Here is a 14690-nt window from a genome sequence, read left to right as displayed (position 1 = left end):
TGGCATAGTAGGCTTTCAGTGAGCACTAGCCTCCTTCCCAGGAAATAGGAATACCCTGTCCTATTTCACTCAGGCCATGGGACCCATCTGGGTATAAAGCCTGTTTGCTCACCTCTGAATCTGGGATAGAATCTTTCTGAAGGGAGTCAGAAATGCAAAGACAGAGCACATTTTTTTTTTTTTTTTGCCATCTGTTCAACAAGACAAATGAGTTTATGTTGAAAACAGTCACATTACAAAGTGATGGCTGGATGGGAACAATTTGTTATAATGCTCCAATTCTGCTGCTGCTTTCCCAGTGGGGAGAGTGCCCTCTTCAGTTACCGAGGCTCCTGAGCCTCGCTTCCTAATGGGAACTGGAGAACAGGCAGCTATTCACATTCTAACTAGAGCCTAGAAAGATGGTTCTTTTGGATGGAAAAAAAATCATGAGTCAGCTGTTTAGGTAAATGCCTCACTGATGATATTAGTATATAGAAGCAATTTCATCAGTCTGGGAAGCCCGTTTTCAAGATTGGCAGGGCAGAGAGGACAGAATATTAATGAAGCTGTCAGAGAGGATAGTGCTGTTTCAGTTCTGGGCAGCAGAGGGAGCTCTTGTCTCCTAGTCCTGAAAGATTTGACAGGACTTGGACCCCCTTGATGGGCTTTTCTGATAGCTCAGACAGTCAATAATCTGCCTGCAATGCAGGAACCTCAGTTCCATCCCTGGGTTGGGAGTTTGGGTAAAGTTTGGCCTCTTCTTGGTGGGCGTTGTAGAGTCCCCTGAGTTACTTAGGACTATTGCATGTGGATGGCTCTTAGACTTCACTAGGAGGAACCAGACGGGCAAAGGATGGTCATTTACAATATTAGCTAACACTCTGCATGAAACTTGTTATGAGCCAAACACTATTCTAAGTACTTGATGTGTATTGACTCATTAAGTCCTCACAACAGCAGTATGGGGTAGGTAACAATATTAATACGCCCATTTTGGAAATGAGGAAGCTGAGGCAGTGTGAGGTTAAGTGACTTTTCTAAAGCCACACAGTTGGTCTGCTGCTGTTGCTAAGTCACTTCAGTCGTGTCCGACCCTGTGCAACCCCATAGACGGCAGCCCACCAGGCTCCCCCGTCCCTGGGATTCTCAAGGCAAGAACACTGGAGTAGGTTGCCATTTCCTTCTCCAATGTGTGAAAGTGAAAAGTGAAAGTGAAGTCGCTCAGTCATGTCTGACTCGTAGCGACCCGATGGACTGCAGCCTACCAGGCTCCTCCGTCCACGGCATTTTCCAGGCAAGAGTATTGGAGTGGGGTGCCATTGCCTTCTCCGGTTGATCTGTCCTCTTAACCATTAATAACAACTTACATTTGCACTGTTGATGCCACTGAATCTTACAAACAGCTCTATGTGGTAAGTACATTCTATTATAATACATCATTTTACTAGTGGAGAATGGGGGAGAGAGAAAGAAAGAGGGAGAAGAGAGAGAGAGAATGAATGAGGGAAGATGAATTTTGAAAACTTTGGACCTAACATGTTCAGAAGATACTTTAAGTGCTAATAGTCTAGGCTTTATACGATTGACCAATAACATAGAGAAAATGTTGGCACAGAACTCAGTCTCAAGTCCAAGTCCAGTGCTTTGTACTACTATTCTATTTCCTGCCCATCTCTACCCTCTGGACCAAGCTCTCTTGGGGTGAGGGTCAAGAGATACAGGAGCTTAGTCTCTGAGCTACAGGTGTCCTGGGCTTTACTAACCTCTGTCCTACTTGAGCTTCTCAGTCACTGGATCTGGAAACATGGGGTGCAATTTTAGCTCTCTTGCTTGGTAGCCTGACGACATTGACCTTGGGTCTCTCTCATCAGTCTGGGGAAGTGCGCTTCTAGGAGACAAGACTGAAGGACAGGGTAAACAGAAGTATCATTTTCACCACTAGGTGAGAGAGGAAGTTGGCAAGTCCTTGCCCCTCTGAGGTTTGCTTTCGATAAAACAGGTAGTTGGACCACACAGTGGTGAATTTTAGCGTCAAAAGTCTTTTTTAAGGCTGATATTTCATGAAAGCACACATGCAGATAAAGCTTCAGCTCTGTTATTAGATCTTTATTGGATAACAGGAGACCTCAACCCAGAGGAATGTCTCTACTGCAAGAATCTCAACTTTAGCACTACTGACTTTGTGGGCTGAATGATTTCTTGCTGTGGGCGGCTGCCCTATGCATTGCGGGATGTTTAGCAGCATCCCTGGCCTCTGCTCACTAGATACTGGTTGCATCACAAACTCCCCGAGTTGTAACAACCAAGCTACAACCCCTAATGTTGGGAACAGTCACATTGTGGTAGACCAGGAGGACAGATGCTTTGGGTTGATGATGATGATGATAATGAATAACATTTTTTTTTTTTTTTTACTGTGTTCGAGGTCCTGTTCTACCCGTCATGTGTATTCTCATCCCGTCTTCACAGCTATGCTGAGTTTGGTAGTAACCCCACTTTACAGAAGAGTAAAGTGAGGTGCAGAGAGATTAAATAAACTGATCAAGGTAAGCTTGTAAGCAGGGAGCTGAGACTGTAAACTTCCGTGTTTCTACCATCTGCTTCCCTCAAGGTAGTCTAGAGAGCAAGACTCAATGTGCAGGCCATGGTCTGATGTCTGTCCTTAGTCTGTGATGAAGGAAATCAACTGTGTGACTAACCACACCATTTTGTTCACCTAATATTTTTTCATAGACGGAGTTTTTCAATGAAGAAAGCATTGCATAGATTTATACACTGGCACAAACTCCTTATCTTGTTGCAGGCAAGCATTTTGTTGCAAGCAGACATAGAAATGAAAATGGCAGAACATTGGCTCAGAACTTTTCAGTATTCTTGCCTGGAGAATTCCAAGGACAGAGGAGCCTGGTGAGCTACAGTCCATGGGGTCACAAAGAGTCAGACACAACTGAGTGACTAACACTTTCACTTTTCTTTCACTTTCCCATTGACAAATTGTGCTCCCTCGTGCATTCTTACATGCTCCTTATAGATATGCCTTCCAGATGCTCTGAGGTTACTGAAGAGGCAGTATAAGATAGACTGTCACTTGCCAGTTGAAGAGATCAAGGCTCAGGCAATTAAGTGGTTTGTCCTTAAGAAAACAAGTTGGGGATCCAAGGTAAGTCCAAGTTTTCTAACTTACAACCTACTGTTCTTTCTAAGACAGGACTATATTCTGGTCATATAAAAAAGTGGCTCTCTCCTTCTGTACAGTTGCATGTCATTTTAAGGACTTGAAAATGAATTACCTTTACTTCATAGGATGCTCTTCTATTAGAACATGACCTGGTTATTGAAAGATACAAAAGCACAATTCTTTGATCAACATGAACATTCTCTGGTCCATTCAAAAAGAGCAGTGCTCTTTTGAACTTCTGGTGTTATAGAGAAAGCCTGAGTTTTGGAATTAGTCCTAGCTCCCTTAATTACAAATTATGTGATTTTAGGCAAGATTTTAAGGACCTTTGATCCTCCATTCCTTCATCTATCAGATGGACATAATCACATCTACCTGTTGGGTTGTTATAATGGTCAAATTACCTGTATATGGTGTGTGTAGTACCTAGAAGAATGTCAAGTACATGATGGGAGCTAAGTCAACGTGACTTTTCTCTCCTTCCTCCTATCTAGCATGTACCTTTTGATCCACTTCCAGATCTCTAACGCTGTCTTCTAACATAGTAACTAATAACAGTGGAAACTAATCTTTATCAGTAATGCACAATCCATCTGGGAGAAAGACATTTCTTCTTAAATCAGGACTAATCAACAGGGCCTGAAGACCCAGATCCATCCTACTACGAGCTTGTAGGAACAGATGGAAAATGGGCTGTGCAGATGGGAAAACTCCATTTTCCAACAGGAATTATTTATTTGTGAAGTTGGAACCACTTGGAATGAATATTTTGAATCAGGATGATGAAATATTGTAAGATTCAAAACAGGGCCATGAAATTAACTAATGCACTGCGACTCACAGCATCACTGTGAGGCAGGGAGTAGGAATAATAATGGGGCTTTTAAAAAATGGTCCAAACACATAAATTATTTACTTGTGTGTGCTTCAGTGTCAATGACTCCCTGAAGCTGTTCTGCTGATAGCATTATCCCTCATGCCCTTCCCAAGAAAGGCTGTTCTCATTGCAAGGTCCCTTGTTTTTGCGATCAGGTCATTACAGAATGTGAACATTATAAATACACAGCTGCCATTTGATGAGACCTGTGTAGTGTTAGGCACTGTATGTCATGTGCTTTTCATACCAGATATCTAGCCCTTTTGATGGTCCTGCAAGGTAGGTGCTTAAAAACCTACTTTACAGATGAAGAAACTGAAATTTAATGATGTTAGATGACATGACATGACCCAATTCACTCAATAATATGGAAGAGGTTTTTCCTGCTTCTGTTCTTATGTGTCAGAGCTTTCCTCTAAATGACCCCCTGAGGAAGCAAAACACTCACCTGATCTCATCCATCATACCCTGTACCCTCCATCTGGAGTCTTAGCTAGGCACCAAGGGTCTTCAGGATCTGATCCTACCTTCTCCAGCTTTGCCTCCTTCACTTTCACTGGGGCATGATGCTTCAAGTGTATGTAACCACAGTTTCCAGTTCCAAGAACAGAGGGTTCATGTCTCAAGAGTGTGTGTGTGTGTGTGTGTGTGTGTGTGTGTGTGCGTGCGCACGCGCGCTCGGGTGCATGCATGCTCATTTGCTCAGTCGTGTCTGACTCTTTTGCAACATTATGGACTATAGCTTGCCCAGCCTCTCTGTCCATGGGATTATCTCGGCAATAATACTGGAGTGGGTCACCATTTCAGGGGCTTTGCTCGTTTTGTTTGGCCTACCTGGGAAAACTCATTCTTGCCACCCAAGTGCCCCACTTCTGTCCATATTTTGGCAATTGCTTCTCCTCTGCCAGAATTTGGCTCACTTACAAATTTTCTCAGAGGCCTTTCCTGATGATGGTGACACTTCTATCACTGGGCTGAGCTGAATGGCCCTCTTTTGTGGTGGGGGACTCCTGGCTTTCCTTTCACCCAGCACTTACACTCCACTGTACTTACAGTTCTAATGTCTGTCTTCACTGACAGATGATGAATCCTGCCTTACTCACCACTGTATGCCTGGTACCCAACACAGCTCAAGTACGGTGGGGTGTTTGTTGAACTGATGAGTAAATGAATGGATGGATGGATAAGAATGAGAAAAGTGAGAGTGAAAGTCACTCAGTCGTGTCTGACTCTTTGCGACCCCATGGACTATCCAGTCCACAGAATTCTCCAGGCCAGAATACTGGAGTGGGTAACCTTTCCCTTCTCCAGGGGATCTTACCAACCCAGGGATTGAACCCAGGTCTCCCGTATTGCAGACAGATTCTTTACCAGTTGAGCCACAAGGGAAGCCCAAGAATAGTGGAGTGGGTAGCCTATCCCTTCTCCAGTGGATCTTCCCAACCCAAGAGTTGAGCCAGGGTCTCCTGCATTGCAGGCGGATTCTTTACCAACTGAGATATGAGGGAAAAAAATATCCCTGCTAATTCATCCATGTAGTATGTCTGTGGTATTCATAATGGCCTTGGATCAACAAATAACTAAGTTATCCATAAAGGAGTAAGTCACCAATGCCTCATTTTCCTTCAGAGGGGGCTGAAGAAAATCATAGTATCACCTAAGTGCTGTTCTCTGAGTGGGAAGGATTGAGCTGGGAGACAGGTAGATGAGGGTGGACATGCATTTCCTGATCTGCTAAGCACCAGGAAGAGAAGCTCCCAACAGACCAGTATCAGACAAGAGTCAGTATTGGAAGGAAGGAAACCCAAGTTAGTAAGTGGTATCTGGGCATCTCTCAGATGTTTCATGACTCAACTATTCATAGAACAGGGAGGAACCATTCATCTTTCCCTTTACTGACAGGTTTCCATCCTTCTTGAAAGCTTCTGGAGGACAGAAAAATACCTACCTTACAGAGCAGTCTGCTTCAGTGTCCGCCGGTTCTGACTGTTGTGTGTCTCTTCTCTCAGGGCAAACCAAAATCTCCTTAATAACTTTCTTAATCTCTCATCCCACTCTTGGAACTGAAAGGAAGCAACACTTCTCCTGCCTGTCTTTCTGTTTCTTTGCTCTCTCTCCCACAAGCTGACTGTGTGGGTAGGTGGTGCCATGGCTGAGTAGGGAGTAGGAAGTATCCTTAACCAAGGCCATTAACCAAGGTCAGTCCTGGTGGATGTAGTCTCAGCTTGAGATGGCTTATTTGGGATGGGCTGTATACTCAGAGGTGTATACATATGGAGGTTAAAAGTGGAGGATGTAAGTCAGGGTTTGAGTTTTGGAATTACACAGTGAGGGACATACGATTTCGATCTTACAAGATAAAAAGGCATTCAGCAATTTAAAGTAGGGACTTCCCTGGTGGTCTAGTAGCTAAGACACTGCCTTCCAATGCAGGTGAGGGTTCAATCCCTGGACAGGGAACTAAGATCCCACATGTCTGGCAGCCAAAGAAAACCAAAACATAAAACAGAGACAATTTTGTAACAAATTCAATGAAGACCTGAGAAGGAATTAAAAGTAAGTTTGAAAAGGATATTGCGGGAGTAGAAAATTGTATATGCAGAGGCAGGAAATCACTAACATGCATAATGTTTTTAGGAAGCAGCGAATGGTTCATGTTGCTGAAATAAAAATGGGGAATGAGTGGTAAATGAGACAGGAGAGATAGGCAGTGGTGAGACAGGAATGCAGTGAAATGTTTATTTCTAACAATATTTTAGCCAAGCTGTAGCTGGTCTTATTTGGTAGGTAATCAACAGCTGTGTAGTTAATATGCGGTTTTGTCACAATTTTTGTTTATTAGTATTTATTTGATAGCCTTTATAGGCCAGACCCTATTCAGGGCCCTGAAACATTGGCAGTGCAAGGTCTCAGATATAATATGTAGTTTATATGTATTTTCTGAATAAATGCAGCAGCTAGAAGTTTACTTAGAATTTCTTGATATCTTGCATAGAACACTAGTTCTAAGGAATCTTAAAATATAATTGAAAATAAAAAGTTCTTTGGTCAAATGAGTTTAGATTAAATAAGGGTGAGATAATTTGTCTTGTCTTGTTTTGTTTCAGTTGCCTGTGCAGTAGGCATTTAGATTCATCAAGGGGGAAGAGAGATAGCCTAGGGTACTTTCTGAACTTACTTGAACACAAAATACCTGTTAGAGGAGTACTACTGGGTCTTAATGCTCCAGGAGACATAGCCCAATAAACTAAACACAGACCGATAGGTATCAGAAAGCAAGTAAAGAAGAAGAATGTTAATTTTTTTTTTTTATTATTGAAGGGTAGTGGATTACATTATCTTGTTAGATTCAGGTGTACAGCCAAGGGATTCACACACACACACACACACACATATTTCAGATTATTTCCCATTATAGGTGTTTATGAAATATTGAATATAGTTCCCTGTGCAATCTAGTAAATCCTTGTTGCTTATATATTATATGGATAGTAGTTTGTATCTGTTTAATCCTGGACTCCTAATTTATTTCTCCCCCCAATCCTTTCCCTTTTGGTAACCATAAGTTTGTTTTCTATGTAAGTCCATTTCTGTTTTGGACATAGATTCATTTGTATTATTTTTTAGATTTCACATATAAATGATATCATATAACATTGTCTTTTTTCTGTCTGCCTTACTTCATTTAGTATGATATCTTTAGGTCCACCCTTGTTGCTGCAAATGGAAATATTTCATTCTTTTTTATGACTGAGTAGTAGTCCATCTTTTTTTCCCCACAAAAAAGTCCTCTTGTTTATTTGATTAAGCAAAAAGAAAATAAGCTGCTTGTCCTTCACTATCTCCCAGAGTTTGCTCAAATAAAGGCGTATCAGCAAGCTTACCCAAGTTTTGCCTTAATAACAAACAATCCCAAATTTGTAGTGGCTTAATTCCTTTTCCTCTTCCTCTCTTCTTCCCCTCTTCTCCTCCCTGCCTCCTTTGCCCTCCTACCCCCCTCCCTCTTCTACCTCTTCTTTTCCTTCCTCTTTCCCCTCCTTTCCCTCCTCCTCTTCCTTTGGCCCCAAGGGAGGGTAGAAAAGGGATTGCAAGGGTAACCAATTTTAGAAGAACAAATTGGAGTTGTCTGGAGAGAAAAAGATGACAAGTAGTGAGATCCACATCTCCGAAGGTATTCAAACACAGGGAGGCTGAAGGAAATTCGTCTGGCTTTGTGAGCATGCTGAGAAATAGCTCTGTTGCTTGGAATCTCCCAGGGATTGGTCTATTGATCAATATTTTGGAATTCTTGTGAGACAGAACCTCACGGAACTGTCAAAGATTGTGTGGGAGAGCGGGATTGGTATAAGGTGCCAATTGCACTCCACCAGATAAGTCTTTGTCAGAGCTCAATCTGCTTGTGAATTTGTCTGGAATCCATTCCCAGCAGCACCATCTGTTCGTGATTGTCCTACCATCTGACCATTTACCCTCTGTCAAGACCCCTCCCCTGGGCACTCCCACCGCCAGTTAGAGCCCACCCATTGTTCAACCTGGATAGACTGAGTCTGAGGAGAGACCGGGCAGCACAGAGCTGGAGGGGGGGAGACCTTCCAACGCGCTGGTGCTCAGGGCCAGGATGTGCCTGGGAGCGCCCACCACGTCTGCACACAGAACTTGGGGGAGAGCGTGTGGCTGAGCCAGAGCCATATTGTGCCCCAGGCGGGCTGATGGCTCCACAAATAATATTGATGCCTTTTGTTTGGAAACTCTTTGTAGAGGCTTCCCATGTCCCAATGAGCCATGCTAAATGCTGGGCCTCCCCCAAGCTGCTCTGCCTTTTACACAGCCCCCTGGCCAACTGTGCAGGCAGATGAGGGGCCCTGAATGCTAATGAGGGGAACGGCTGGCATGCCAGAGGCACCGGCTTGGGAACACCACCCTCCCCAACCTCAGTTGCCAAGGAGCCTTGGAAATGGAGTTGAAAGGCTCTTATGGGAGGGGGATGGGGAGGAAACGGGGAGCAGAAAGGCAAGCGTTTTTTTTTTTTTTTTTCCCGAGTCACACAGTTCTCCAGTCAGTTCCAAAGCTGTCCAGTTTCTGGCCTCAATTAGAATATCAAACCCTGTTATTGTTTCTCATAGTGATCTTGGGAAATTCCTCTGAGGAGTCAGTGGACACTTAACAGACTCTTTGGATGGCATGATATGCCCAGCTGTGCTTCTGCTTGTGTGAACCTGTAATGCCCAGAGTCCTGGAAACACCCTTTATTCCTGTCCCAGAAGGTGGTGATGAGCTGGGGGAACTAGAAGAGGGCAAAAGGCTGCTGGATTTTCCAGATGCTCATGTGGAGGTGCCATTCCATCCCAAGTGGCTCCGTGGTAAAGAATCTGCCTGCCATTGTGGGAGATGTGGGTTTGATCCCTGGGTCAGGAAGATCACCTGGAGAAGTATATGGCAACCCACTCCAGTAATCTTGCTTGGGGAATCCCATGGATAGAGGAGTCTGGTAGGCTACAGTCCATGAGGTTGTAAAAAGTTGAACATGAATGAATGACTGAGCATGCATGCATGCCATTCTCCAGATGTGTTCCAGGTGCCTGCTCTGTGCTGGAGACAAAGGCCAGGAAGACCTTGGCTCTGGCTTGGCATGTCTGCTAGACTTTCTGGGGAGCCAGGCCACTCACACTAAAGGGAATTCTGTGGGTTTGCTCTGTGACCTGTGGGGCACTGTTGGCCTTGAAGTTATGTTTTGCGTTCTGGCCCTGACTCAGTCACTCACTAGCTTTTAGTCTTTAGGTAGGTCCTCAGTGTCTCATCTGTACAATAGGCATAGGAATGTCAACCTGGTTGGGTTACAGTGAGGACTAAGGACAGACGAGAGAAAGAATAGAAAGTTGGAGGATATGGTGTCTCTTCTCTGGGACCACACAATCAGTGAGCCAAATGTTGACTTATCAGGTGTTGGTATTTGGAAAGGGCACATCATGGCATGGCCCACTGAATGGGGTAAAAGGGAACACTGTTTAAGAATAAAATAGAAAGCTGGTTCCCCATTATCGAGCACATCTGTGTGCCAAATGTATTGTCAGGCAATGTGCACACACTATCCGATTCAATATGAATGGGGCCCTAGTAGATTGCTGAAGGTCACACATCTGGGAAAGTCTGCGCAGACAGTGAGATCCAGCCTCTGTTATGTCTTCAGTGCTCCTTCCATGTGTAGAGGCTGAGGCTTTTGGACAGTCAGGGCAGGTGCAGTTGACACCAAGTCTCTCTGGGGTATCCTGGAGGTTAACCTATCCACCGCACACAGACACCCAGAAAGATCCTGCTAGAGAAAGTGGTCAAGATCACAGACTCCAGACTCCCTCTGTATGTGTGCTGATTCTTCAGCTGTGTCCGACTCTTTGCGACCCCATGGACTCTAGTCTGCCAGGCTCCTCTGTCCATGGGATTTCCCAGGCAAGAATACTGGAGCGGGTTGCGATGCTCTCCTCCAGGGATCAAACTGGTGTCTCTTATTTCTCCTGTATTGGCAGGTGGGTTCTTTACCACTAGTGCCACTTGGGAAGCCCAGATTCCCAAGTTTATTAGAAGTTTATTTTTTATAAACTTTTTTTTATAAGTTTATTAGAAGTTCACTATGACACAGTCACAGGGTGTATATGAAATACCTCTGATCTGAGAAAGAAGAGGAGAGAGAAGGGTAACAGATTTTCCGTAAGCAAACCATGGAGAAGTCCTAGCATAGAGGTCATTAAAAGTATTCTGAAGCATAATGACCTCATGGCATTTTGCTGTTTGTGTCCAGTGTGGTTTGCTCCACAGCCTGGCCTCATTTAACCTCTGCCATCACTTTGTCACCTGGATATCTAAGCTGTTTCTGTGACTTAGGTTGAATTTCTGTTTTCTGATGCTTACTCAGAGAAAATCTAATGAGTATTCACTTTTGCAAGTGCCAGTCTTGTAAATATCACCCCCGACACACACCTATCACACATACCCAGGGGCAGAGCAGTGGAGAATTCCAGTCAGGAAATGACCCAAGAGCAGCTGGCACTGGGCTCTAGAGGGCAGATGCATCTTAAAATTTGTTTGTGATGTTGCAGTAGCTTTCCTGCTCTGTGTCATTACACACAGACTATTCTTCAAACTTCCTGAGGGTCAGCAGCTAAGGGGAGAGACTTAAGAAAGTTCCATCTCTACTACATGTCCAAATGGCATGGCTTTTAGCATTTAAAAAACTTCCCCCCAAAATACAATTATTGCCATTTTACACATGAAGGAACTGAAGCTCAGGGAGATTTTAGCATTTGCCAAGACTGCCACCTACTAAGTGCCAGAGCGGGATTTAGCTGTTTTTTTTTTTTTTTTTTTTTTTAAGATAGCCTTTTACTTTATTTATCTGGCTGCACTGGGTCTTAGCTGTAGCACGTAGCATCTTCCATCTTTGCTGTGGCATGCAGGATCTTTAGTTGTGGCATGAGAGCTCTTAGTCGAAACTAACGTGTGAGATCTAGTTCCCTGACTGGGGATTGAACCTGGCCCCACTGCGTTAAGAGTGCGGAATCTTAGCCACTGGACCATTAGGGAAATCCTCTTGGCTGGTTTTAAAGTTTATTCTTTTTTTTTTTTTTTTTGCTCTCCTGAAGGGTGGGTGGTGGTGGTTAGGAGGTGACTGTGGCTCTAGATCTGGCCATGGCTACCCCACTTCTAGAAGCACTCAGCCGGCCACTGCTGCAGGGTATGCATGGCCCGTGTCACATGGCTGTGGGGCACTTTCATGCTTCATTCTGTGTCAGTAGAGTCCCCTCCAGCTGTGTAAGTTGGGTGCTGAGGCTGTTTGTCAGGTGTTGGACAATATGTTGGACACAGAGAATTGGGCAAGGTGAAATCACTGCCCTTCAGAATCTTATGACTAAGTCTAACAACTCCAGCTTCACATATAGGGTCTCCTTTCACCCTAAAGATCTCTCCAGTCCCCTGTCCCACAGAGATGTAGGATATACCAGGGCATCCTTATAAGCACAGCAATTTTCAGCAAAAATCTATTCAATTCAGTTCATTCTGGACTTTTGAGTCTACAGTAAAGCAAGTGGCAAGGCCTAATGGTATATCTGGTATAGGCAGAAATTCCTTTTATCTTTAACTTTTAAAATTATTTATTTTTAATTGGAGAATAATTGATTTACAATATTGTGTTGGTTTCTGCCATACATCAACATGAATCAGCCATAGGTATACATATGTCCCCCTCCCTCCTGAACTTCACTCCCACCTTCCTTTTATCTTTATATATATTTTACTTATAAGCATTACCAGGGCATTCTTAAGTATCATGTGCCTGGTGCTTTCCAGAAGATCCTATCCCTCCAGCCAGTTATCCATGGGTACAACTCAATAGCTTTCTTCTGCTTCACTTCTCTGAGCCTCTGTTTCCTAATCTATAAAATGGAGCCATGAAACTTTCCACATCTAGTTGTCACAGTTGGATGGAACAAAATATGTCAAGTCCTTGGCAAACAATAGTTGCCTAATACATAATGAATGTCTGATCTAATATTCTAATTTTCCTCATTTGGCACTTCGGTAGCATGTGAAAGCCATGTTTGTTTGCTTTCTTCTTTGCCCTCAAAGGAGAAAAGGAAAGGCATCCATTTGAATGCAGAGTTCCAGAGGATAGCAAGGAGAGATAAAAAAGCCTTCCTCAGTAATCAGTGCAAAGAAATAGAGGAAAACAATAGAATGGGAAAGACTAGAGATCTCTTCAAGAAAATTAGAGATACCAAGGGAACATTTCATGCAAAGATGAGCAAAATAAAGGACAGAAATGCTATGGACTTAACAGAAGCAGAAGATATTAAGAAGAGGTGGCAAGAATACACAGAGAACTATATAAAAAAGACCTTCATGACCCAGATAACCATGATGGTGTGATCACTCACTTAGAGCCAGACATCCTGGAATGTGAAGTCAAGTGGCCCCTAGGAAGCATCACTACGAATAAAACTAGTGGAGGTGATGGAATTCCAGTTGCTCTATTTCAAATCCTAAAAGATGATGCTGTGAAAGTGCTGCACTCAATATGCCAGGAAATCTGGAAAACTCAGCAGTGGCCACAGGACTGGAAAAGGTCAGTTTTCATTCCAATCCCTAAGAAAGGCAATCCCAAAGAATGTTCAAACTACTGCACAATTGCACTCATCTCACACGCTAGCAAAGTAATGCTCAAAATTCTCCAAACCAGGTTTCAGCAATTCATGAACCATGAACTTCCAGATGGGAAAGCTGGATTTAGAAAAGGCAGAGGAACCAGAGATCAAATTGCTGACATCCATTGGATAATCGAAAAAATGAGAGTTCCAGAGAAACATCTACTCCTGCGTTATTGACTATGCCAAAGCCTTTGACTGTGTGGATCACAACAAATTGTGGAAAATTCTTAAAGAGATGGGAATATCAGGTCACCTGACCTGCCTCCTGAGAATCTGTATGCAGGTCAGGAAGTAACAGTTAGAACTGGACATGGAACAACAGACTGGTTCCAAATTGGGAAAGGAATATGTCAAGGCTGTATATTGTCACCCTACTTATCTAACTTATATGCAGGGTACATCATGAGATGTGCTGGGCTGGAGGAAGCACAAGCTAGAATCAAGATTGCCAGAAGAAATATCAATAACCTCAGATATGCAGATGACACCAACCTTGTGGCAGAAAGCGAAGAAGAACTAAAGAGCCTCTTGCTGAAAGTGAAAGAGGAGAGTGAAAAAGTTGGCTTAAAACTCAACATTTAGAAAACTAAGACCATGGCATCTGGTCCCACCACTTCATGGCAAATAGATGGGGAAACAGTGGCTGACTTTATTTTGGGGGGCTCCAAAATCACTGCAAATGGTGACTACAGCCGTGAAATTAAAAGACACTTGCTCCTTGGGAGAAAATCTATGACCAACCTAGACAGCATGTTAAAAAGCAGAGACATTACTTTACCAACAGAGGTCTGTCTAGTCAAAGCTATGGTTTTTCCAGTAGTCATGTATTGATATGAGAGTTGGACTATAAAGAAAGCTGAGCACCTAAGAATCGATGCTTTTGAACTGTGGTGTTAGAGAAGACTCTTGAGAGTCCCTTGGACTGCAAGGAGATCCAACCAATCCATCCTACAGGAAATCAGTTCTGAATATTCATTGGAAGGACTGATACTGAAGCTGAAACTCCAATACTTTGGCCAACTGATGCGAAGAACTGACTCATTGGAAATGACCCTGAAGCTGGGAAAGATTGAAGGCGGGAGGAGAAAGGGAGGAGAGAGAATGAGATGGTTGGGTGGCATCACCGACGCGATGGACATTAGTTTGAGTAAGCTCCAGGAGTTGGTGATGGACAGGGAAGCCTGGCGTGCTGCAGTCCATGGAGTCAGAAAGAGTTGGATGTGACTGAGCGACTGAACTTAACTGAACTTGCCCTAAAAGGCAGCCTGCAAGTCTTAGGGTTCTAGAATGTTAGAGGTGTAGTTGGTCTGCCTCAAGAGGCATTTTTCTGGGCAACTCAAGGATTATAAAAACTAGAGCATGTCAGAATAGAAGGCCCTCAGAGATCATTTATGTTAGCGGATCCAAATTATTTGGTTCTTAAGGTTTAATTCATAAGACTTTACGAGATACCCCA

Source organism: Cervus elaphus, chromosome 20, assembly GCF_910594005.1.
Source record: "Cervus elaphus chromosome 20, mCerEla1.1, whole genome shotgun sequence".
Taxonomy (NCBI): Eukaryota; Metazoa; Chordata; class Mammalia; order Artiodactyla; family Cervidae; genus Cervus; species Cervus elaphus.
This window is presented reverse-complemented; position numbering follows the sequence as displayed.